Source organism: Physeter macrocephalus, chromosome 9, assembly GCF_002837175.3.
Source record: "Physeter macrocephalus isolate SW-GA chromosome 9, ASM283717v5, whole genome shotgun sequence".
In the NCBI taxonomy this organism is placed as follows: Eukaryota; Metazoa; Chordata; class Mammalia; order Artiodactyla; family Physeteridae; genus Physeter; species Physeter macrocephalus.
Window position 1 is genome coordinate 66,601,184 of NC_041222.1, and position 23,485 is coordinate 66,624,668.

General features: G+C 35.9%; 1 long non-coding RNA gene across 1 annotated transcript in view; it reads left to right on the plus strand.

The window, feature by feature from the left end:
* Window positions 1–23,485, plus strand: part of LOC102976312 (uncharacterized) — a 487,722-nt gene that overhangs the window by 209,324 nt on the left and 254,913 nt on the right. The window contains exon 3 of the long non-coding RNA XR_008618254.1: window positions 5,201–5,401. This is a non-coding gene — a long non-coding RNA (uncharacterized lncRNA). The remainder of the gene's footprint in view (window positions 1–5,200; window positions 5,402–23,485) is intronic.

Consider the following 23,485-nt stretch of genomic DNA (forward strand, 5'->3'; position numbering starts at 1 on the left):
AGTGCTGTGGTCAGAAAAGATGCTTGATATGATTTCAATTTTCTTAAATTTACTGAGGCTTGATTTGTGACCCAAGATGTGATCTATCCTGGAGAATGTTCCATGTGCACTTGAGAAGAAAGTGTAATTTGCTGTTTTTGCATGGAATGTCCTGTAAATATCCATTAAATCTGTCTGGTCTGTTGTGTCATTTAACGCTTGTGTTTCCTTATTAATTTTCTGTTTGGATGATCTGTCCATTGGTGTAAGTGAGGTCTTAATTTTCCCCACTATTATTGTGTTACTGTCTAGTTCCTCTTTTATAGCTGTTAGCTGTTGCCTTATGTATTGAGGTGCCCCTTTGTTGGGTGCATATATATTAATAATTGTTATATCTTCTCGGATTGATCCCTTGATCATTGTGTAGTGTCCTTCCTTGTCTCTTGTAACATTCTTTATTTTTAAAGTCTGTTTTATCTGATATGAGTATTGCTACTCCAGCTTTCTTTTGATTTCAATTTGCATGGAATATCTATATCCATCCCTCACTTTCAGTCTGTATGTGTCCCTAGGTCTGAAGTGGGTCTCTTGTACACAGCATATATATGGGTCTTGTTTTTGTATCCTTTTCTTCTCTTGTGTTTCCCACTTAAAGAAGTTCCTTTAGCATTTGATGTAGAGCCGGTTTGGTGGTGCTGAATTCTCTTAGCTTTTGCTTGTATGTAAAGCTTTTGATTTCTCTGTCAAATCTGAATGAGATCCTTGCTGGGTAGAGTAATCTTGGTTGTAGGTTCTTCCCTTTCATCACTTTAAGTATATCATGCCACTCCCTTCTGGCTTGTAGAGTTTCTGCTGAGAACTCAGCTGTTAACCTTATGGGAGTTCCTGGGACTCTTTGCGCTTCCTGGACTTGGGTGGCTATTTCCTTTCCCATGTTAGATAAGTTTTCAACTATAATCTCTTCAGAAATTTCTCTGGTCCTGTCTCTCTCTCTTCTCCTTCTGGGACCCCTGTAATGCGAATGTTGTTGCGTTTAATGTTGTCCCAGACATCTCTTAGGCTGTCTTCATTTCTTTTCATTCTTTTTTCTTTATTCTGTTCCACAGCAGTGAATTCCACCATTCTGTCTTCCAGGTCTCTTATCTGTTCTTCTGCCTCAGTTATTCTGCAATTGATTCCTTCTAGTGTATTTTTCTGTTCTTTAATTCTTCTAGGTCTTTGTTAAACATTTCTTGCATCTTCTTGTTCTTTGCCTTCAGTCTTTTTCCGAGGTCCTGGATCATCTTTACTTTCATTATTCTGAATTCTTTTTCTGGAAGATTGCCTATCTCCACTTCATTTAGTTGTTTTTCTGGGGTTTTATCTTGTTCCTTCATCTGGTACATAGCCCTCTGCCTTTCGTCTTGTCTATCTTTCTGTGAATGTAGTTTTTGTTCCACAGGCTGCAGGATTGTCATTCTTCTTGCTTCTCAAAATTTGTATTCATAACAAATAATTCTCAAAATGAATAGTTTTCTTAATTATCTTTAATACAAAATGATGTAGACTATAGTGACTGATTTTGATTATAAATATTTTCATGAGTGTTTTTGGGGAAAGGTTTTAATGGAGTTTATATTATTTATATTTGTTGTAATCCAGTTTTTCTAATGATACCTATAATATATTGAATAAATATTCTTGTGTTGACAGTTGAATCACCTTGCTTTCTTATATCATGACAAAGTTATTCTAAGCTGAAAGTCTTTCCATGGAATTCTACCCTGAACTTAATCTCAACTGGAATCAGATAAATTTCACTAGATGTACAGGGTAAAAAAATCCTTTCTCTCTCTCTCATTTGAAGTACTGTGATAGTACACTAGACAAGTTTGACAGTTACAGTGGTTGAAGCCCATATAATCTTCCCATGAACATATACTATATGGTCTGTTTCCAGTAGGGTTCAAGCTATCTGGAATGTCACAAAATAGCATTGCAATCTTTGGTTTTGTTGTGACGTTAAATACATTTTCTCTATCCTGTTGCTTAATGTCCAGTGTATCTGAATAAGAGAAGCAATGTTTTCTCAAATTTTTATTTTCAAGCACTTCCATGTTGGGGGACTATTTTTAAACACTATCACGCAATATGTTTCTGAGATATTACCAATTTGAACTTTCACAGTATGCTGTTATTCTTACCCAGTGTAAAATTTTTTCAGCACAACAAGAGTAAACATGTTTAATTGATGCAAAATATCAAGTAGAATTCTGTCACATTTTTCCTAAAATTATTTTCGCAGTAGATATTTTATACAGGATATTTCAAAAGTAAAGAAGGTAGAGAAACACATACAGCTCACTTCTTGCCAGCAACCCAAGTAAATTAAGATCATGCTATATGAAGAGAGCTATGACATTTGAGGGTCTCATTTTATTTTATATTTAACTAAGCATGGAGAAAATTTTTTAATGTGTTTAAACAAACACTTTATCACAATTTTGATATTTTTTATTATTCAGCTGCCTTACATAAAAGAGAGTTTATTCCTTTATTATATCGGGGGCATTGTGTAGCCAAACTGTTAGTCTTCCCAGTGTGATATGTTGTCCTTGTAAATATTCCAACTGCTTGTGTTAGTATATTTCAATTTCATTTGTCATTATCAATTTCCTTTATATTTGGGAATATTAATATATGTAAGAATTTGAAGTTAACACCTCATAAATAATTATTCTGTTGTCTCTTACCCAATGGAGATAGACAACTTTTGCATATTTGTCCACTCCAAGAAATCCTTTCTATTTCATAAGTGTCACTCATCCTCAAAATCTGGGTTTCTCTACCAAGTCTCTACCTGTCCCAACATCACTGACCACAGAAATTTGGATACGGAAAGGACAGCTGAGCCAATCAGACACTCCCTAAAAGAAATTTGAAATTGGATTTGAAATGATAGATATAGGATCATGTAAACTTTAGAGTGGAGAACCAATTGTGAGAATAGAGGAAATAACCTGTGTACGAAGAATGAATCAGACATGAAAGAGACATGTAGCACCTGACAGAGGACTTAGTTCCCAGCATTTTTTTTTTTTTGCCTCAACCCTTCTATGTCTTGTCACTACTCTGTCTACTTGATTTCATAACCTAAACCTGTATCTTTATAAGGTAAAGTAATAGAAGGTCTTAAGCTCGTTTTAATGAAAAATAAAAATAAGAAAAAGATGTACTGCTTACTATTTACCAGACACTGTTCTAAAAACATATTCATATTAACTCATAAGCTTTGCAACCCCTAGAGGCAGGTATTATTACTGTCCTCACTTACAGATACTGAGGCATAGAGAGGTTATATACTCTCCCCATAACTTATGCCTCTTTTATATGACAATTGAACAGAAAATTATGGAAAGTATAATAAAGAATTTGTTTTAACACATTAAAAACCTTTGGCCATGCTCAATTAAACATAGACTTCCTAGACTTGCACCTAGAAAGTCTAAAATAGGTTTCTTGATACTAAATAAATAAAACCAAACAAAATAAAACAAACCAAACAAGTAAACAAAACAGGAACAATCTTAACCAAGGAACCTGGTGAAGACAGTTATATGAAGCTAATGGCACTCTGGTCCATACGAAGGCCAGAAACAAAGACACTTCCTTTGCAAATTATTACTTTAAGCCATGAATTCTCAAAGGAGGTGGGTGATATTGCCCCCATTGAGAAGAAAATTGGTTTCTGGGGTGAAAAAATCTTTTTATGTTTAAGTCACAAGTATACATACAGTATATAAACATATATATATATATATATTGTATTTATGGTATCAAAATTACATGTGAGAGGCAATTAGAAAAACCATCCGGAAAAGCTATTTAAGGGAGCGACAATGAAAAGAAAAAAAGATTAAGAAACACTGCTCTAAATTATCCAAAGTTTTTCCTATGTATATTGACCTCAGCTTCAACCATGACACAAACTATACATTTTTTTTTTAGAATTTCCTAAGAATTTGTAGTTCTAGGATTTGGGATAAGCTTTTATCTACTCTTCTCAAGTTCAAAAGCATTATGCAAGCTGTTTTCTGAATTAAAGAGCTGCAAAAAATATTTATGTTTTCTGTCATTAAAAAGCATTTCAAAAATAGAACTTTTTTGTGTGTACTCTCATTTGTTCAAAAATAGCTTTCCTTTTAAACGATGAAACTTGTCACTGGCTCATTTTTCCATGGGAACAGCTGCTTGTTGCATGTTTGAACATATTTGCTTAAGAAATACAAAATTATTAACATTCTAATCCTCTAACCTTTTAAGGAGAGCCAGCTGTGATTATTCACAGCTAGACCATAGCTTTTGGTTTCAGCTTTGTGGAAACTTCTTCCCTTTATTTCTCAGAGAATATTACCTGAACAATTTGATTTTCTGAGTAGGAGCTATACCATACATAAAGCAACCTCAACTATTAGCCCCAAGAACTAGGGAAAATATTAAAAAATATATTAATCTGGTTTTGCTAATAGTAAGAATTGTTAATTGCATTTTCATCTTATTTTTAAAAAAACTTACAGCACTTACTATGTGCTATAGTGCTAGGTACTGTTTTAAACACTTTAAAATATGTATTTTTTAACTCATTTTTTTAATGTATATATTTTATTTTTGGCTGCATTGGGTCTTTGTTGCTGCACACGGGCTTTCTCTAGTTGCAGCAAGTGGGGGCTACTCGTTGCGGTGCATGGGCTTCTCATTGCAGTGGCTTCTCTTGTTGCAGAGCACGGTCTCTAGGTGTGTGGGCTTCAGTAGTTGTGGCACGTGGGCTCAGTAGTTGTGGCTTGCAGGCTCTAGAGCGCAGGCTCAGTAGTTGTGGTGCATGGGCTTAGTTGCTCCACGGCATGTGGGATCTTCCCAGACCAGGGCTCAAACCCATGTCCCCTGCATTGGCAGACGGATTCTTAACCACTGCGCTACCAGTGAAGTCCCCACTTTAAAACAGTAATTAGCTTAATCTTCATGAAGTACGTACAATCATTACCCCTGCTATTTTTATAATTTAAGAAATTGAGCCAAAGAGTGGTTAAGCAAATTGCCAAGGGCCACACATCTGGCAAGCTGCAATGCCAAGATTCAAACAGAGGCCATCTGGCTCCAAATCCTGTGCTCATTATCATTAAACTGCAATATTCAAAGCACCTAATTAATTACCTTACTTATATTTTCTTATTTATCCTCACAGCAACCCAAAGAGGTAGCATGGTTATTACTTCCACCTTGATGGATGGAGACCATAAAGAAGACAGAGTTTGAGCACCTGGCCCCAAATCCCAATACTGTTAAGAGGTGAGCAGCGGATTTGAACCCAGATCCTTTCTGACTCCAGAGCCCCTATGCTGCACTGCCACAGGACTTCACACCAATTTCTTCCCAACATGTCAAGGTAATATGTATCATTTATGGAGAATCACCACACTGGCTTGTTTATATCACTCTATAGTTTGGCATAAATCAATCCAGTAGTCAACAACTAAAGGTTTCTTTCTCACCCATGATAGCATTTTTTGCCCAAGAGAATAATTGCTCAATCAAACTGGTTGAGGTTCTAACCACGGAGTTCCTTTTTTATTTACAGGAATTGAAGATATCTGGGAGACAGTCTATCTATAGTTTTGAACTATTACTGAAGTAGCCTTTTAATGTGACCTTGTAGATGCCAACCCAAATGATGATCACTCACATCTTTCCCATGTTCTAGGTATAATGGGACCTAACCTAGCATATTTACCATGTCTTGAGTTCAGATATGAAGAAGGCTGCCATCTACAAATATATGTACTCTCTTGTTATCAAAGAAAGTGATTTATCTCAGTCCCAAGTGATATTCATACAGTAGTAATCATAAGTTATGCTATACCATGCTTTATGTTGTATTGAGTAGTTCACTTAAAACCTCACATCACAATCCAGTTATGTTGGCAGGGCAGATATTTTATTACCCGCTTTATAGATGATAAAAATAATGTCCACATGCTCCAGTGATGTCTAATCAAGGTAAAGTTAGAGGTGGGACCTGTTAGCCATTGTGTGGATTCTATTAAATATATATTTGGTGGAAAATCCAAGGCAAGGATGCTGCTTCCCATTGAGAAGGTAGGTAAGTTATTGTTTTTCTTTTACCCAGTGTAGACCCAGATAACATTGATATCTACAGTATAACAACTGTGTAAAACATTTAAAAACTGAAAAATGAATTGGTATGTTGTTTTGTGGACAGATTAATAGGTTCAAAATAGTTCATATACTCTACCTGTATCCCTTACACCCACTCTCTGACCCACTCTTGCCATGACTCATTCCCCAGATTTGTGGTCACTGGAGTACCTGTATGCCTCCACATACACATATGAGGACTTCTGGAAGCTTTACCCCTTCTCATGTGCTATCATTTGACTCACCTAGCCTCATAGTTATAGAGAAACACTGTGCTATGCAGATATCACTATTCACTTTCTAACACTAAGAAAGGAATTGCCATAGAGAAATAAAACTATGAGGTATTCCACAGAAGCAGGAGTATTTGACTTTAGTTATATCAATGAATTAATTAGAAAGTCTTATCTCTAATTTATTCCTATTCTTTTTATCCTCATAGAATGTTAAAAGGAAGAGTCTATACATTCAATATAGTAAATACCTTCTTTTCTGGAAGGTCACTGAGATCCAAGTGGGGCCCAAGACAGTAACAAGGAAATAGTTTCTCAGGTCTGGATCCAATCTCAGCTTTAAGCCAGGATTAGAAAATGATTTTAATTTTATATCATCACCTAAAATCGTCTAGAACTGACTTTTAAAGTGCTCTGTCACCATAGCCTAGCTTATTAAGAAATAATGGGGGCTTCCCTGGTGGCGCAGTGGTTGAGAATCCGCCTGCTGATGCAGGGGACACGGGTTCGTGCCCCAGTCCGGGAAGATCCCACATGCCGTGGAGCGGCTAGGCCCGTGAGCCGTGGCCGCTGAGCCTGCGCGTCCGGAGCCTGTGCTCCGCAACAGGAGAGGCCACAACAGTGAGAGGCCCGCATACTGCAAAAAATAATAATAAAAAAAAAATAAGAAAGATATAATGGTATTAGCGAATACTAAACTATTTCATAGTTTTGTATGAGAAAATATATAAACCTCGTTCCAAAAAATACAAGCTATACTTTAAGGGAACAAATTTCAAGTGGATCCTTGAGAATTCCACATGTCTCCGTTTAGCTCACTTGGGTAATACAGATACCAACAGTGGGCCACATACATTGAATGTGCATTTAAGTGGCACATCCATTTTTTTCTAGAAATAATTATCTAATTAAATGTACCTAATGATTACCTAGGGTAAATTCCTTAGTATGCCCTTAGAATTTATGACATGGTACCAGGGAGCCATTGTTATCCAATGATAAAAAATCAAGAAAGAAAAACTTTAACGTTTTTCTAGGGAATCTAAGAATGATTGTGAGCAGTTGAATTAACTACAAAATTTGGTTCATAAAAATCATGCCAAATACATTTCTTTAAGAAATTATCCTGGAAAGGATAATTACTTCAGAGTAAAAAAAAAAAATAGAGAATTAAATTCAAATATTTATATACTTATTTATTTAGCTAAAATGTATTATATTTTAATGTTATAGCTTTGATTAACAATTAAATGAAGACTCATTAATCCCATATGCAGTCCAAGAATGAGAATATCATTTATAACTTGGGTCATGATTCTATTCTCCTGTGCTATCTGCTTGTTTCCCCTCTAGAGGAAACAAGTATATTGTATTGTGTATTTTTACTTTCTTTTTTTGTTGTTCTTGTTTTTGTTTTAATTTTAGCATGCATATATGTTAGCATAAGCAGTATAATTTGGGATGTTTTCTGTTTGAGAACTTTACAAAAATGATTTCAAATTATGTAGTTTTCTGGCACTTCAGTTTTCTCTCAGTATTATGTTTCAAAGTTTTCTTTGTCTTGTGATATATAGCTGGAGTTCAGTCATTTCATTCTTGTGCAGTAGTCTATTGTGACACATCACAACTTCTTTAACCATTTTCTTGTGGTAAGTTATTAGAATGTTTTTAGTATTATTTTGTTTTTTAATGTACAGTGCTGCTATACATATTTTTATCTTAATTTTTTTGTGTGTATGTAGAAGAAATGTTAGATCAGTGGATATGTATTTAATATTATAAGGTAATACTAAGATTTTCCCGAGAAATTGTACAATTCACCCCCAATCAGTACATTCTCACTGATGTACATTCCTTCAATATCTGGTATTTTCAAACTTCGTAATTAGGAAATCTAGCAAATTTCTACATTTTTGACGGTTAGTTTTAGTAGGTACACAATTCTAAGTTGACATTTACTTTTCACAACACCTTGGTTAATGTTTTCCACTTTCTTTTGGTATCATTTGTTGATACTAAAAAAACTGCTGTCTTTCTAATTGTTTATTTATGAATGACCTGGATTTTCTCTATGTCCATTTTTAAGGCTCTTTTCCTTTATGTTCTGAAGTTTCAATATAATGAATACGGGCCTTATTTATTTATTTATTTATTTATTTATTTATTTATTTATTTATTTATTTATTTTTGTGGTACACGGGCCTCTCACTGTTGTGACCTCTCCCGTTGCAGAGCACAGGTTCCGGACGTGCAGGCTCAGCAGCCATGGCTCACGGGCCTAGCCGCTCTGTGGCATGTAGGATCTTTCCAGACCAGGGCACGAACCGGTGTCCCCTGCATCGGCAGACGGACTCTCAACCACTGTGCCACCAGGGAAGCCCCTTTCACAACACCTTGGTTAATGTTTTCCACTTTCTTTTGGTATCATTTGTTGATACTAAAAAAACTGCTGTCTTTCTAATTGTTTATTTATGAATGACCTGGATTTTCTCTATGTCCATTTTTAAGGCTCTTTTCCTTTATGTTCTGAAGTTTCAATATAATGAATACGGGCCTTATTTATTTATTTATTTATTTATTTATTTATTTATTTATTTATTTATTTTTGTGGTACACGGGCCTCTCACTGTTGTGACCTCTCCCGTTGCAGAGCACAGGTTCCGGACGTGCAGGCTCAGCAGCCATGGCCCACGGGCCTAGCCGCTCTGTGGCATGTAGGATCTTTCCAGACCAGGGCACGAACCGGTGTCCCCTGCATCGGCAGACGGACTCTCAACCACTGTGCCACCAGGGAAGCCCCTGATTTATTTTTTATTTGTGCCATTCAGAATACAGATTCATAAATTTTTCATTTATATTACCATTTCTGTCAGTACTGGGAAATTTATAGCTGTTTTTCCTCAATTCGTTTTTTCAGTTCTCTTCCCCTACAGCATCAATTAAATGTATACTATACATTTTCATTCTGTCCCTCATATCTCTTAGTTATTTCCTGATTTTCATTTTTTCAGGGAGTTGCTTAAATCTGGGTGATTTCTTCAGATAAATTTTCCAGTTTTCTTGTTCTTTCTTCAGTCGCTTATGATCTACAAATTAATACATCCATTGACTTTTTCTCAAGGGTTTTATTTTACATCTAGAAAATTTTTATTTCTTAGTTTATAGTTTTCAAATCTTTTTGTTTAATTCTAATGCCTTTTTTTGCAATTCTTCTAATTGCATTTTTCTTTAAATATTTCTTACACAGTTGTTTTATTTTATATATTTGATAATCTCTATTTGTAGTCATTTAAGATCAAAATCAGTTACTTGTTTTTCATGCTTGCTTTCTGGTGTCTTTATTTGCCGTTGGCTGTGAACTCATTGCTTGACCCTAATCTCTGTGAATATAATAGGATTAAATTAAGGAAGCTTTATTCCAGAGAGGGTTTGATTTTACTTCTACCAATATCCAGTGGTCCATTACTGAACTGTAAGCACTTCAGGCCCCTTCAAAATTAATGGATCAGTGTTGGGTCCCAGAGTCAGCTTTTCTATTTTTTAGCTGACTCAAGACTTAGTGCCCAAATCCACTTTTGCTATCAGCATTTTCCTCTAAGGAAAACCTAGTCTTACTGGCAAACAATTCTCTGCCACCAGAAAACTTTCTTGGAAGGAAAAGGGGGAGGGGATTGTCTTTGGAGAAGGTTGTTTGTTTTTTTTTTACCATTTAAGCGACAGCAGTGCTCCATTGTGATGTTCTATCTATGGTACCATCTGTAGGGTTGTTCAAAGAGCACCTTTTTAACCAAAAGGCTGGAAACTAAGTTTAAAATAATGCCATTACTAATGTCTTCACTACAAATTTAAAATTTATAATTAAGGTATAGTATTTGAATCATTAACCCTTTTACAGAAAGGTAAAAGTCTTTCTGAATGAAATTTGTGGCTTATAGAAATTGACATTTATATTGCTGTGTATGGAAAAAAAATTACTTCTAAAAACAATTATTTAATTCTTCCCCCTTTTCCCATCCCACTGAATGTTTGTAGAGGGAATTCATTAAAAGGACATAAATATTTGAGAATGAAGGTGAATAGACAAAGGTGGATCAAATAGCATGTCATAAAGGCTAATGAGATTTTAAATTATGCAAATAAAACTTTGGGTGAATTTGCATGACAATTTCTTCAAGATGACATATATACATTGTAAATTCAATATTTAAGGGAAACAATAAAATCACCAATCAATTATACTAGATTTGATAAGAATCCCAAGAGGCATGCTGAAGTGTGAGAGGTTAAAACTGACTAAACTGATGAGCTAATATTTTTTTCTTTATATATTTACCTTCAGTAGTTCTTAAATTTTCCTCCCCATTTGTTTTCCTCCTTATAAATTTTCCCAGCGAAGGGGTTACGAAAAAAAAAATTTAGTGTCGGTGTTCACTCAGGGAAGCAGAACCATTGTGAGTTATCAGGTAAGGGAATCAACCTACACAAATGTATAAACAAGCTAGGGAAGTCTACAGGGGTAGGAGGAAGACCAAGGGGCCACAGCCAGTGAATCTGATAGGCTAAATGGGCCTGCAAAGGAGAAAGTGGTGGAGAAATTTGAGTGAAGTGTATATATATCTGCAGCAAAGCATCTTGTCATGGACCTGGGCCTTTTACTGGTCAGTAGTCAGTAGTTTGAAAGAACTGAAAACAGAGGAGAGGAAAGCAAGTGCAAACTAGAATCTGCCAGCCCTTCTGTGTGTCACCATAGCCAGCCACTAGTTCCTGCAGAGAGCAATGGCTGTTGCTTCACTCTGCCTCCCAGATCTTACAGTTGTACCTTGTTTACCCACACTAACCCAGAACAATACAGGGTAGGAGATTCTAGGAAACGTAGCTCCAGTTTAACAGAACTAATTAAAGAAAATTCCATGACAATTATTTTCAATTGAAATTAGTAGTTATAGACATTTCTCACTTATCAAAGAACAATAGGAATAAAATTACAAGATATAAAATTTCATTGAAAGCTATATTTTCCTTATTAAATATATATAACGTTTTCCTTATTAGTGATGTATATGTAACTTTACATATATATTAAAGATATATATATATAAAACCTGACACATATATAACTTTACATATTTATTACATATATTGTAACTTTACACACACACACACATCTGACAGAGAAAAAGTGACTATAAAATGTCGTGGGCCTGGGTATATCAGAATCATGAATTATTTAATATTGATACGAAGCTTTTCTATTCACCAGTTGATTTTCCTTTTTTTGCACATAGCACAAGAACTTCCTTGATAGATTTATAAAATCTTATTATTAAAAAATATCCTTCTCTAAAGATAAGTAGTATGTTCCATTAAATGTAAAAACTTTAGAAATTTGATATGTTTTAATTTAATGTTCTATCAAAAGGCAGTAAGGAATTTCCCAGAAGAGGTATATAATGTAAACATGTATTCAGTCATGTTTCTCTGAGCTTTGTTCTTTCCATTCTAATAGGAGAAATTATTTAACTTGTGTTATCTCAGGTTTTTGGAAATATGTGCAGTTTTGTGGCAATATAATCTGATGATATTTAAAACATCATACTAAATAAATTAGTATTTAAGCAAATTAAGAGAGATAAAGAGATTTGTTTTTAAAGTAAGATAAATATGTTTGCATTTAAATAAGTAAAGATTTGTTCTTCCACATTTTTGACCTGTTAACCAAAATTAATATTTGGAAGAATTTACTTATTTAATCAATAAACATGCAACTCCCCCCATGTTATTTCTTCAATACACGTTTTAGTAGCTCTGCATCTCCCGTAGGATAACACACAGAGTCTTCAACATGGGCTTCATATGTTTCATAATGTGGTTAAGCTATATTTTCAGGCTTATCCTCACACTTTCTCATAGGCACATTCCCTGCAGTATCCTAAAATATTTGTGTTTCTCTGAATGACTCATACATTTCCTTATTCGCCAGGCTTCACTCATGCTTTAGTAAGTAATTCCCATATGCTCTGAGAATTCTGTAAGTGACAATGTCGTCTAGTGGTTTAAACCAAGGAATTTGGTGTCTGCTTGATACAAGACTCATGCTCTTTTCTGCTACCTTGTGAGAATTTCTTATTCTTTCTCTTGTTCCTTTTTTTAACTTATCAAGTGGGACCACAAATAGTAATGTTATCATGAAACAATGATATAGATTAATCAATAACTACATGTAAAATGCTTAGCAGAGTCTGGCATCTAGTAAATAGTGAATTTTATGTAACATTTTTTTATCATTCTTTTTTCTTTTTTTAAAATTGAGGTATAATTGCTATAAAATATTATATAAGTTACAGGTGTACAATATAGTGATTCACAATTTCCAAAGCTTACACTCCATTTTAGCTATTATAAAATATTGGCTATATATCCCATGCTGTATAATATATCCTTGTAGCTTATTTTATACATAATAGTTTGTACCTCTTAATCCTCTACTGCTATATTGCCCCTGTCCCCTCCCTTCTAGCCACTGGTAACTACTGGTTTGTTCTCTATATCTGTGAGTCTGCTTCTTTTTTGTTATATTCACTAGATTGTTATATTTTTTAGATTGCACATATAAGTGATATCACACTGTATTTGTCTTTCTCTGTCTGACTTATTACATTTAGCACAATGCCCTTCAAGTCTGTCCATGTTGCTGCAAATAGCAAACTTTCATTATTTTATGACTGAGTAGTATTCCATTGTGTGTGTTTGTGTGTGTGTGTGGTCCATGTTGCTGCAAATAGCAAACTTTCATTATTTTATGACTGAGTAGTATTCCATTGTGTGTGTGTGTGTGTGTGTGTGTGTGTGCGTGTGTACATTGATCTGCCTGTTCCATTGATCTTTGTGTCTGTTTTTGTGCCTGTACCAAACTGTTTTGATTACTGTAACTTTGTAGTATAGTCTGAAGTCAGGAAGCATGATTCCTCCAGCTCCATTCTTCTTTCTCAAGATTGTTTTGGCTATTTGGGGTCTTTTTTGTTTCCATACACATTTTTAAATTATTTTTTTCTAGTTCTGTGAAAAGTGCCATTGGTATTTTGATAGAGATTGCATTGCAACTCTAGATTGCCTTTGGTAGTATGGTCATTTTAACAATATTAATTCTTCCAGTCCATGAACATGGTTTATCTTTCCATCTGTTTGTGTCATTTTCAATTTCTTTCATCATTGTCTTATAGTTTTCTGAGTACAGGTCTTTTACCTCCTTAGGTAGGTTTATTCCTAGATTTTTTTATTCTTTTCAATGTGATGGTAAATGAGATTCTTTCCCTAATTTCCCTTTCTGACCTTTCATTGTTAGTGTATAGAAATGCAACAGATTTCTGTAAATTAATTTTGTATCCTGCAACTTTACCAAATTTATTGATGAGTTCTAGTAGTTTTCTGATGGCATCTTTAGGATTTTCTGTGTATAGTATCCTGTCATCTGCAAATAGTGACAGTTTTACTTCTTCCTTCCAATTTGGATTCTTTTTATTTCTTTTTTTTCCTCTGATTTCTTTGGCTAGGACTTCCAATACTATGTTGAATAAGAGTGGTGAGAGTGGGCATCCTTGTCTTGTTCCTGATCTTGGAGGAGGTACTTTTTGCTTTTCACCATTGAGTGTGATGTTTTCTGTGTGTTTGTCATATATGGTCTTTATTATGTTGAGGTATGTTCCCTCTATGCCTACTTTCTGGAGAGTTTTTATGAAAAATTGATTTTTAATTTTGTTAAAAGCTTTTTCTGCATCTATTGAGATGATCATACGGTTTTTATTCTTCAATTTGTTAATGTGGTGTGTCACATTGATTGATTTATCCTACTTGATCATGATGTATGATCCTTTTAATGTATTTTTGGATTCAGATTGCTAACATTTTGTTGAGAATTTTTGCATCTATGTTCATCAGTGATATTGGCCTATAATTTTATTTTTTTGTGATATCTTTGTCTAGTTTTGGTATCAGGGTGATGGTGACTTCATAGAATGAGTTCCAAAGTGTTCCTTCCTCTGCAATTTTTGGAATAGTTTGAGAAGGATAGGTGTTAACTTTTCTCTAAATGTTTGGTGGAATTCACCTGTGAAGTCATCTGGTCCTGAACTTTTGTTTGTTGGGAGTGTTTTAATGACTGATTCAATTTCACTACTGGTAATTGGTCTGTTCATATTTTCTATTTCTACTTGGTTCACTCTTGGGAGATTGTACCTATTTAAGAATCTGTCCATTTCTTCTAGGTTGTCCATTTTATTGGCATATGATGAACAGGAGATTTAGTAATGAATAAAATGGAAAAAGTTCTGCCCTTTTGCCCTTGTGAAGCTTTCATTCTAACAGTGGAGATATCCAACAAATAACAATATATATTTCTATTAATTGTTTACATGTCTTAAAGTTACTTTTTAAATATTCCTATTAATATAATTAGAGAATATTCAGTTCTTAAAGGGTAGGGAAAATTTTATTCTTCTTTTTCCTCAGTATTTTCCATAATATCTGGCCCAAAGTTGCATTCAATAAATAGTTACTGAATAAACTCATTAATGAATGAATGATAGCTACAGAATCATAGAATTTCCCCCAAATTTTTAATATATAATTCCTGAGTCATTCTCAAGTGTGTATTGGGTGATCTCTCAACTGTATATAAACACATTTATCTTATAATAAGTTCATATATTTGTATATACATGTTCAGTACATACAAATTCTATATATTTAAGTGTAAATTTTCAAACAAAAACGTCAATAATATTAAAATGAGTACTTCTGAATCTCTACATCTATATATATTTCTAAGTTTGTGTGTGAGAGAACATAATGCCAGAAAAATATAAAGCTCTATGAAATAAAAATATTTCTGACAGAGTTTATATAGGGGGGAAAAGCTAAGGGTTGAAATATACAGAGGTAAATTAGTACATGGTAATCAGTCATCAATTCTCCTAAATATTATCTTTTATCCTATGCAAATGTGATTTCCCCCTCACTTTCTAGTTTAGAAAAATGGTTTACCATTTAATGCTCTAATCCTTACTTTGTTAGAGGGGAATCACAAAATAAATATGCTTATACTAAGAGATTATTTATTATCCTATGTTAAAAAAGTAGACAACAAGGTTAGTACAGATTCTATTGTATGCAAACGGGTGGTTTTACTACATGAAGTTATAATACCACAGTGACTTTCTAAACATTGTTAGCATGTTTGTGACAGGATGAGCTTCTGTTTATCTACCTCTCTTATCAACATTCAATTTGCATTTTGTATCAGGTTGTGTTTTTCTTTTCTATTTATTTCAAGCAAATCTACAGAAGTTAATTCTTTACTACATGCAGTAGGAATGTGAATCTTAGTAAACTGGATGGTAAACAACTTCAGCTTATTGGGAAGACAGGGTATGCTAGATATCCTTCTTCTTTCTCTGTCCATGTATCATCAGAATGTCCTGTTTATATAAGTATATTCCCTTACCTTCGGCTCCTCATTCAGTTTAGCAAGTGGGGAACTACAGAAACTGTTCTAAGTGAGGGAGGAGAGTGACGCATTGGGTTATTATTTTTTCTTCCTGGGCAAGCCAGCTTCATGGGCGTGACACTTGTGCAGTCACACATGGTCCCACACTGTGAAGGACTGGACATTGATTCAAGCAATAACTTGAGGCAAAGAAAAGACACAATATATTTTTAAGCAAATGCAAGGAGTTCAATATGTCTAAAATGGTTGTTCTCACTAAGTGTGTTTTGGCAGGCTGTTGTGTCTCCAATTTTGTTTCACTGAAAAGAAGGATGAAGCTTATCAGAAATAAGAGTTGTAAATCTGTGTGAGACATCAACCATGCACATACACAAAAAGACAGCATAACTAACAAGGACAAACTTTGCTTCTAGAGAATTGTGTAGCTCAATGGAGCATCTCATTGCTAAAAGATGACAAGAGTGACTTGTGTCCTAATAGTGAAAATCTGTATAAAATATTTGAGATATTATACTACATTAGAGATTGAACTGTAATCATTGCTGCTGTTTAATGTTGATTTGAATATGTTTTATACCTTTGAATGTGCTACCAAGAGCTCTTAATTTTGAGTGTGCCACATATCCAAGGAATTAATCAACCTCTGGTCTAGAGTATATTCAGTTATGACTGAAAATAACTGAAATTTATTCCTCAATGTTGGACTCTAGCCAAGATCTAAAGAGTTTTTCTGACTATACCAAGTAGCTTGGAGTCCACTCTGTTGGCATAGAGTAGGCACAGAAAAGGAGAGAGAAATTAATCGTTTTATATTGTGGGAAAAATAACTCTGATATATGAAGAATAAAAAACTTGGAATTTCAGATCTGTGACAGTTTCCATGCCAAATAATGGTATAATGATGCTCAAATTTGTCATCTAGCCTGAGAAAGAAGGAAAGAGAGAAAGAGAGAGAGAAGGGAGGAGGGAGGAAGGGAGAAAGGAAGGGAGGGAGGGAGGAATGAAGGAAGCAAGGAAGGAAGCAAGGAATGCACTAACATGAGTATTAGCTGGTGTGAACACAATGTTTTAGAACGACAAGCCTACTTCAATCTTTATTCTTGGAGAAATGTGTATTATGCAGTATTTGAAATTTCTTCCTTTCATTCACAATATATCTCTCCATAAATATATATTTATTTATAAATATGCATATATATAAAATCATTCAAAATATAACCAGGAAAATATGTTTCTAAATAAGTATTATCAGGAACAGGATCTTACATCCAATAAAGTTCTTCACATCCTAGTTCATCTTCAATTTTCCCTGAACATGCAATTTTTACTTCATATTTATCACTTTTGAAACCCTTTTCCTCAGTGCACATCTCAGAATGACAGCTTTTCACTTCAAGTAGTTCAACCTTGGTGTTATTTATTTGACAAAATACCTCAGAAACCACTGTTATTACATTGATTCCTGGTGGATGGATAAAGTCATCATCCTTCCTATCTGTGTCCAGTAAATGGATTCTTATCATAATTGTCACAGGATGTTTGAGCCAGACTAACTCTAAAGGGGTAGAGCAGGTCTCACTCACTTTAGTTTGTATGCTTGGGGTTGTTTTGAAAACTAGACACTATATAGTTTCTATAAATTTCAGAACACAACAATTAAAAAATCATGCTGGTAAAAATAATTTACTATTGCTATGATTTCCTAACTTCTACCCCACTTCTACAAGGTGTTTCCTTTTTCCATAAAAATAACAATAGACAAAGAAATATTCACCATCCATAGGCAATGTCTGGTATTTATTTATTTATTATTAGATGTATTAGACATCTAATAAAGAGAGCATCACCTTTCTTTTCAAAATGTGATCGATCTTGATTACCTAATATATGTAAAGTAGGAAAAGGGAAAAAAAATCTATTTGTAAAGAAGGAAAGGCTTTCTGGGTAGCAACCAAATTTTTCTCAGCTATGTTCTCCTTTGCAGAACTTTATTAAAGTAAAGAACTGATTTATTTACCTCTCAAGAGGCAAATAATTGAGACTATTTTAACTACTGTATCCTAGAACTTACATATCTTTATATTTTCAAGCAGTAAACATATATTGACCTTTTTTTGTTCATCAGTTTTGCATATTACATATTGACTTTCTATGATTGCAGATGACAATTAAATTGTTACACTGGTGTCCTCTCTGCATTTCTTCCAGTATACCCAATATCATTATAATACAATTTTTGCTTCAGTGTATATTCCATGTTTACATTTTTATGTCTTCCTATATATTATTCACAACAAAATAGTGTATGTATTATCTTTATTTTTCCCATATTTTTTGTTGCACTTGAAGTTAAAATTTGCCTTTTTTTCTTTAATTTTCCTTTTACCTATTATTAAATCTTCTAACACCTTCTATTATCATTTCAGCACAATTTTTCACAAACGTATCACATCTGCTAATCAGTTTAGTTTTTCATCTTTGGAGATAGCTCTTTTCATCCTGGAGCATGCTATTTCCTTTGTCTCAGGATCAGAGATCCTGTTTCCCTAAATTAAGGATTTTTTTCCTTATTGGTTTTCTTCTTTGTTTTGGAAGAAAGTAGTCTATGCTAATTTTTCAGGTTTAAAGTATGGTACAATAAGGAAAGAACCCTCCACTTCCATGTATATTGAATTACATGGAAACAACGTAGACTGGTTGTCCTTTCTGTGTGAGGTATAACTTTCATCTTATTATCTTGGGAATAACCTAAACCATCAATTTGAAGATCCCCTATACTTCTCTCCTTTATTGGCTTTTTTTTTTTTTTTTTTTTTTTTTTTTTTTTTTTGTGGTATGCAGGCCTCCCTCTGCTGTGGCCTCTCCCGTTGCGGAGCACAGGCTCCGGACGCGCGGGCTCGGCGGCCATGGCTCACGGGCCCAGCCGCTCCGCGGCATGTGGGATCCTCCCAGACCGGGGAGCGAACCCGGTTCCCCTGCATCAGCAGGCGGACGCGCAACCACCGCGCCACCAGGGAAGCCCTATTGGCTATTTTGATATTAGAGAATATAGGTTTATGAGAAAAGAGAAGGACTTTCATAATACTAAAGTAGTCAATTAATCAAGAAGATATAATAATCCTTAATGTTTCCTAATAGACGTTTCAAAATACAGAAAGTCAAACTTACAGAAATGAAATAAGAAATAGACAAATTCATAAGTACAGTCAGATTTCAATATAAGAGATTTCAATACTCCTCTAGCAATGATGGATAGAACAAAGTACACACACAAACACACACACACACACAAACCACTTAGAGAACAGTTTTAAAGTTTCTTTAAAAGTTAAACATATATTTAACTGCTATTGAGTCCAGTCATTCCACTTCTAGGTATTTACCCAAAAGTGAGGAAAGCGAATGCCCACCTAAAATAAATGTCCATACCAGCTTTATTTGGAAAAGCCAAAATAGGATACAGCCCACATGTCCATCAACATGGAAATGGGTAAACAAATTATGGTATGTACATAAAATGAAATAAGGTCATCAATAAAAAGTAATAAACACATAATACTATGGGATGATCATGGAGCTAAAGTGCCTTTTTCTTCATATCATATCAAGGGACCATACTTTCAACACTGATCACTGCTTATGTTGGGCCTGGTCACCTGACTGAGATAGTGCTTGACAGGGTTCTCCACTGTAATATTACTCTCTTTTCCTGTTTTTCATACTATCCTCTGGAAAGAAGTCACTATGCTCAGCCTCTATTTAAGGAGTGGGTTTATGCTTCACCTCCTCTAGGGCAAAGTGTCTACATAAGTTATTTGAAGTTCTACTGCTTGAAAAATTTGTACTGTCTCCTGCATGTAATTGTATTCAATAATTTATATCAGTATGAATTTATAGATATTTACTTTATAATTTGGGTTACTTTTGATTATAATCCAGTACTACTTTATTTTGTTGGTGAAATTGTTCCAGCTTTAGCCACTGGGAGTTCTTTCAGTTGCCTTTTTTTTTTTTTTTTTTTTTGCGGTACGCAGGCCTCTCACTGTTGTGGCCTCTCCCGTTGCAGAGTGCAGGCTCCGGAGGCACAGGCTCAGCGGCCATGGCTCACGGGCCCAGCCACTCCGTGGCATGTGACATCTTCCCAGACCGGGGCATGAACCCGTGTCCCCTGCATCGGCAGGCAGACTCTCAACCACTGCGCCACCGGGGAAGCCCTTCAGTTGCCTTTTGTGTCTTTTTGACACACCACCAACATTGTAGCTTGTTTGTTTACTGATTGGTTGATTTTTTTTTTGAGCACTTCCTTAATTTTTGAGACCACAAGACATCTGGGATCATCCTGTATTTTCCAGTCCTAGAATATGCCATTTTTATGGTTCCTCTTATTGGAGAATGTTTTTAAAAATCAAGATCCTAGGGGGCGCCTTCAAGATGGTGGAGGGGTAAGATGTCTTACTCCTTCCTCCCCACAAATACATCAAAACTGCATCTACATGTGGAACAACTTCTACAGAACACCTACTGAACACTGGCAGAAGACCGCAGACTTCCCAAAAGGCAAGAAACTCCCCCACGTACCTGGGTAGGGTAAAAGAAAAAAGGAAAAACAGAGACAAAAGAATAGGGATGGGACCTGCACCTCAGGGAGGGAGCTGTGAAGGAGGAAAAGTCTCCACACACTAGGAAGCCCCTTCACTGGTGGAGACAGGGTGTGGACACAGGGGAAGCTTCTGAGCCACAGAGGAGAGTGCAGCAACAGGGGTGCAGAGGGCAAAGCAGAGAGATTCCCTCACAGAGGATCGGTGCTGACCAGCACTCACCAGCCCGAGAGGCTTGTCTGCTCACTCGCCGGGATGGGTGGGGGCTGGGAGCTGAGGCTCAGGCTTTGGAGGTCAGATCCCATGGAGAGGACTGGGGTTGGCTGCTTGAACACAGGCTGAAGGGGGCTAGTGCGCCACAGCTGGCTGAGAGGGAGTCCAGGAAAACGTCTGCAACTGCCTAAGAGGCAAGAGACCATTGTTTCGGGGTGCGCGAGGAGAGGGAATTCAGAGCACCACCTAAACGAGCTCCAGATAGGCGCAAGCTGCGGCTATCAGTGCAGACACCAGAGATGGGCATGAGACGCTAAGGCTGCTGCTGCAGCCACCAAGAAGCCTGTGTTCAAGCACAGGTCACTATCCACACCTCCCCTCCTGGGAGCCTTTGCAGCCCGCCACTGCCAGGGTCCCGTGATCCAGGTACAACTTCTCTGAGAGGACACACAGCATGCCTCAGGCTGTTGCAACGTCACACTGGCCTCTGCCACTACAGGTTCACCCCGCATTCCATACCCCTCCCTTCCCCCAGCCTGAGTGAGCCAGAGCCCACTAATCAGCCGCTCCTTTAACCCCATCCTATCTGGCCGGGGAACAGACACCCTCAGGCAACCTACATGCAGAGGCAGTGCCAAATCTAAAGCTGAACCCCAGGAGCGGTACGAACAAAAAAGAGAAAGGGAAATTTCTTTGTGCAGCCTCAAGAGCAGCGGATTAAATCTCCACAGTCAACTTGATGTACCCTGCATCTGTGGAATACCTGAATAGACAATGAATCATTCCAAAATTGAGGCGGTGGACTTTGGGAGCAACTGTAGACTTGGGGTTTGCTTTCTGCTTCTAATTTGTTTCTGGTTTTATGTTTATCTTAGTTTAGTATTTAGAGCTTATTATCATTGGTAGGTTTGTTTATTGATTTTGTTGCTCTCTTCCTTTTCATATTTTTTTTCCTTTTTCTCTTTTTCTGAGTGTGTATGTGTATGTTTTTTTGTGTGATTTTGTCTGTATAGCTTTGCTTTTGCCATTTGTCCTAGGGTTCTGACTGTCCGTTTTGTTTTTTCTTTTTTTTTAACATAGTTTTTAGCACGTGTTATCATTGGTGGGTTTTTTTTTGTTTGTTTGTTTCATTGCTCTCTTCTTTCTTTCTCTCCTTTTTATTTTATTACTTTTTAATTTTATTATTTTTAATAATTTTTTCCATTTTAATAACTTTATTTTATGTATTTATTTTTTCTTTCTTTTTTTTTTTCTCCTTTTTCTTCTGAGCTATGTGGCTGACAGAGTTTTGGTGCTCTGGTCGAGTGTTAGGTCTCAGCCTCTGAGGTGGGAGAGCCGAGTTCAGGACATTGGTCCACCAGAGACCTCCCAGCCCCACATAATATCAAACAGTGAAACCTCTCCCAGAGATCTCCATCTCAATGCTAAGGCCCAACTCCACTCAATGACCAGTAAGCTACAGTGCTGGACACCATATGCCAAACAACTAGTAAGACAGGAACACAACCCCACCCATTAGCAGAGAGGCTGCCTAAAATCATAATAAGATCATGGACACCCCAAAACACACCACCGGATGTGGTCCTGCCCACCAGAAAAACAAGATCCAGCGTCATCCACCAGAACACAGGCACCAGTCCGCTCCACCAGGAAGCCGACACAAATCACTGAACCAACTTTACCCTCTGGGAGCAGACACCATAAACAACGGGAACTACGAACCTGCAGCCTGTGAAAAGTAGACACCAAACACAGTAAGTTAAAGAAAATAAGAAGACAGAGAAGTACCCAACAGATGAAGGATCAAGGTAAGAACCCACCAGACCAAACAAATGAAGAGGAAATAGGCAGTCTACCTGAAAAAGAATTCAGAGTAATGATAGTAAAGATGATCCAAAAAGTTGTATATAGAATGGAAAAAATACAAGAAACGTTTAACAAGGACCTCAAAGAACTAGAGCAAACAAACAATGATGAACAAAACAATAAATGAAATTTAAAATTCTCTAGAAGGAATCAATAGCAGAATAACTGAGGCAGAAGAACAGATAAGTGATCTGGAAATAAAATAGAGGAAATAACTACTGTAGAGCAGAATAAAGAAAAAAGACAGGAAAGAATTGAGGACAATCTCAAAGACCTCTGGGGCAATATTAAACACACCAACATCCAAATTATAGGGGTCCCAGAAGAAGAAGAGATAAAAAAAGGAACTGAGAAAATATTAGAAGACACTATAGTTGAAAACTTCCATACTATTGGTAAGGAAATAGTCAGTCTAGTCCAGGAAGCACAGAGAGGCCCATACAGGATAAATCCAAGGAGAAACATGCCAAGACACATATTAATCAAACTATCAAAAATTAAAAACAAAGAAAAAATATTAAAAGCAGCAAGGGAAAAGCAACAATTAACATACAAGGGAATCCCCATAAGGTTAACAGCTGATCTTTCAGCAGAAACTATACAGACCAGAAGGGAATGGCAGGACATATTCAAAGTGGTGAAAGGGAAAAACCTACAACCAAGATTACTCTACCCAGCAAGGATCTCATTCAGATTTGACGGAGAAATTAAAACCTTTACAGACAAGCAAAAGTTAAGAGAATTCAGCACCACCAAGCCAGGTTTACAACAAATGCTAAAGAAACTTCTCTAGGCAGGAAACACAAGAGAAGAAAAAGACCCGCAAAAACAAACCGAAAACAATTAAGAAAATGGTAATAGGAACATACATATCGATAATAACCTTGAATGTAAGTGGATTA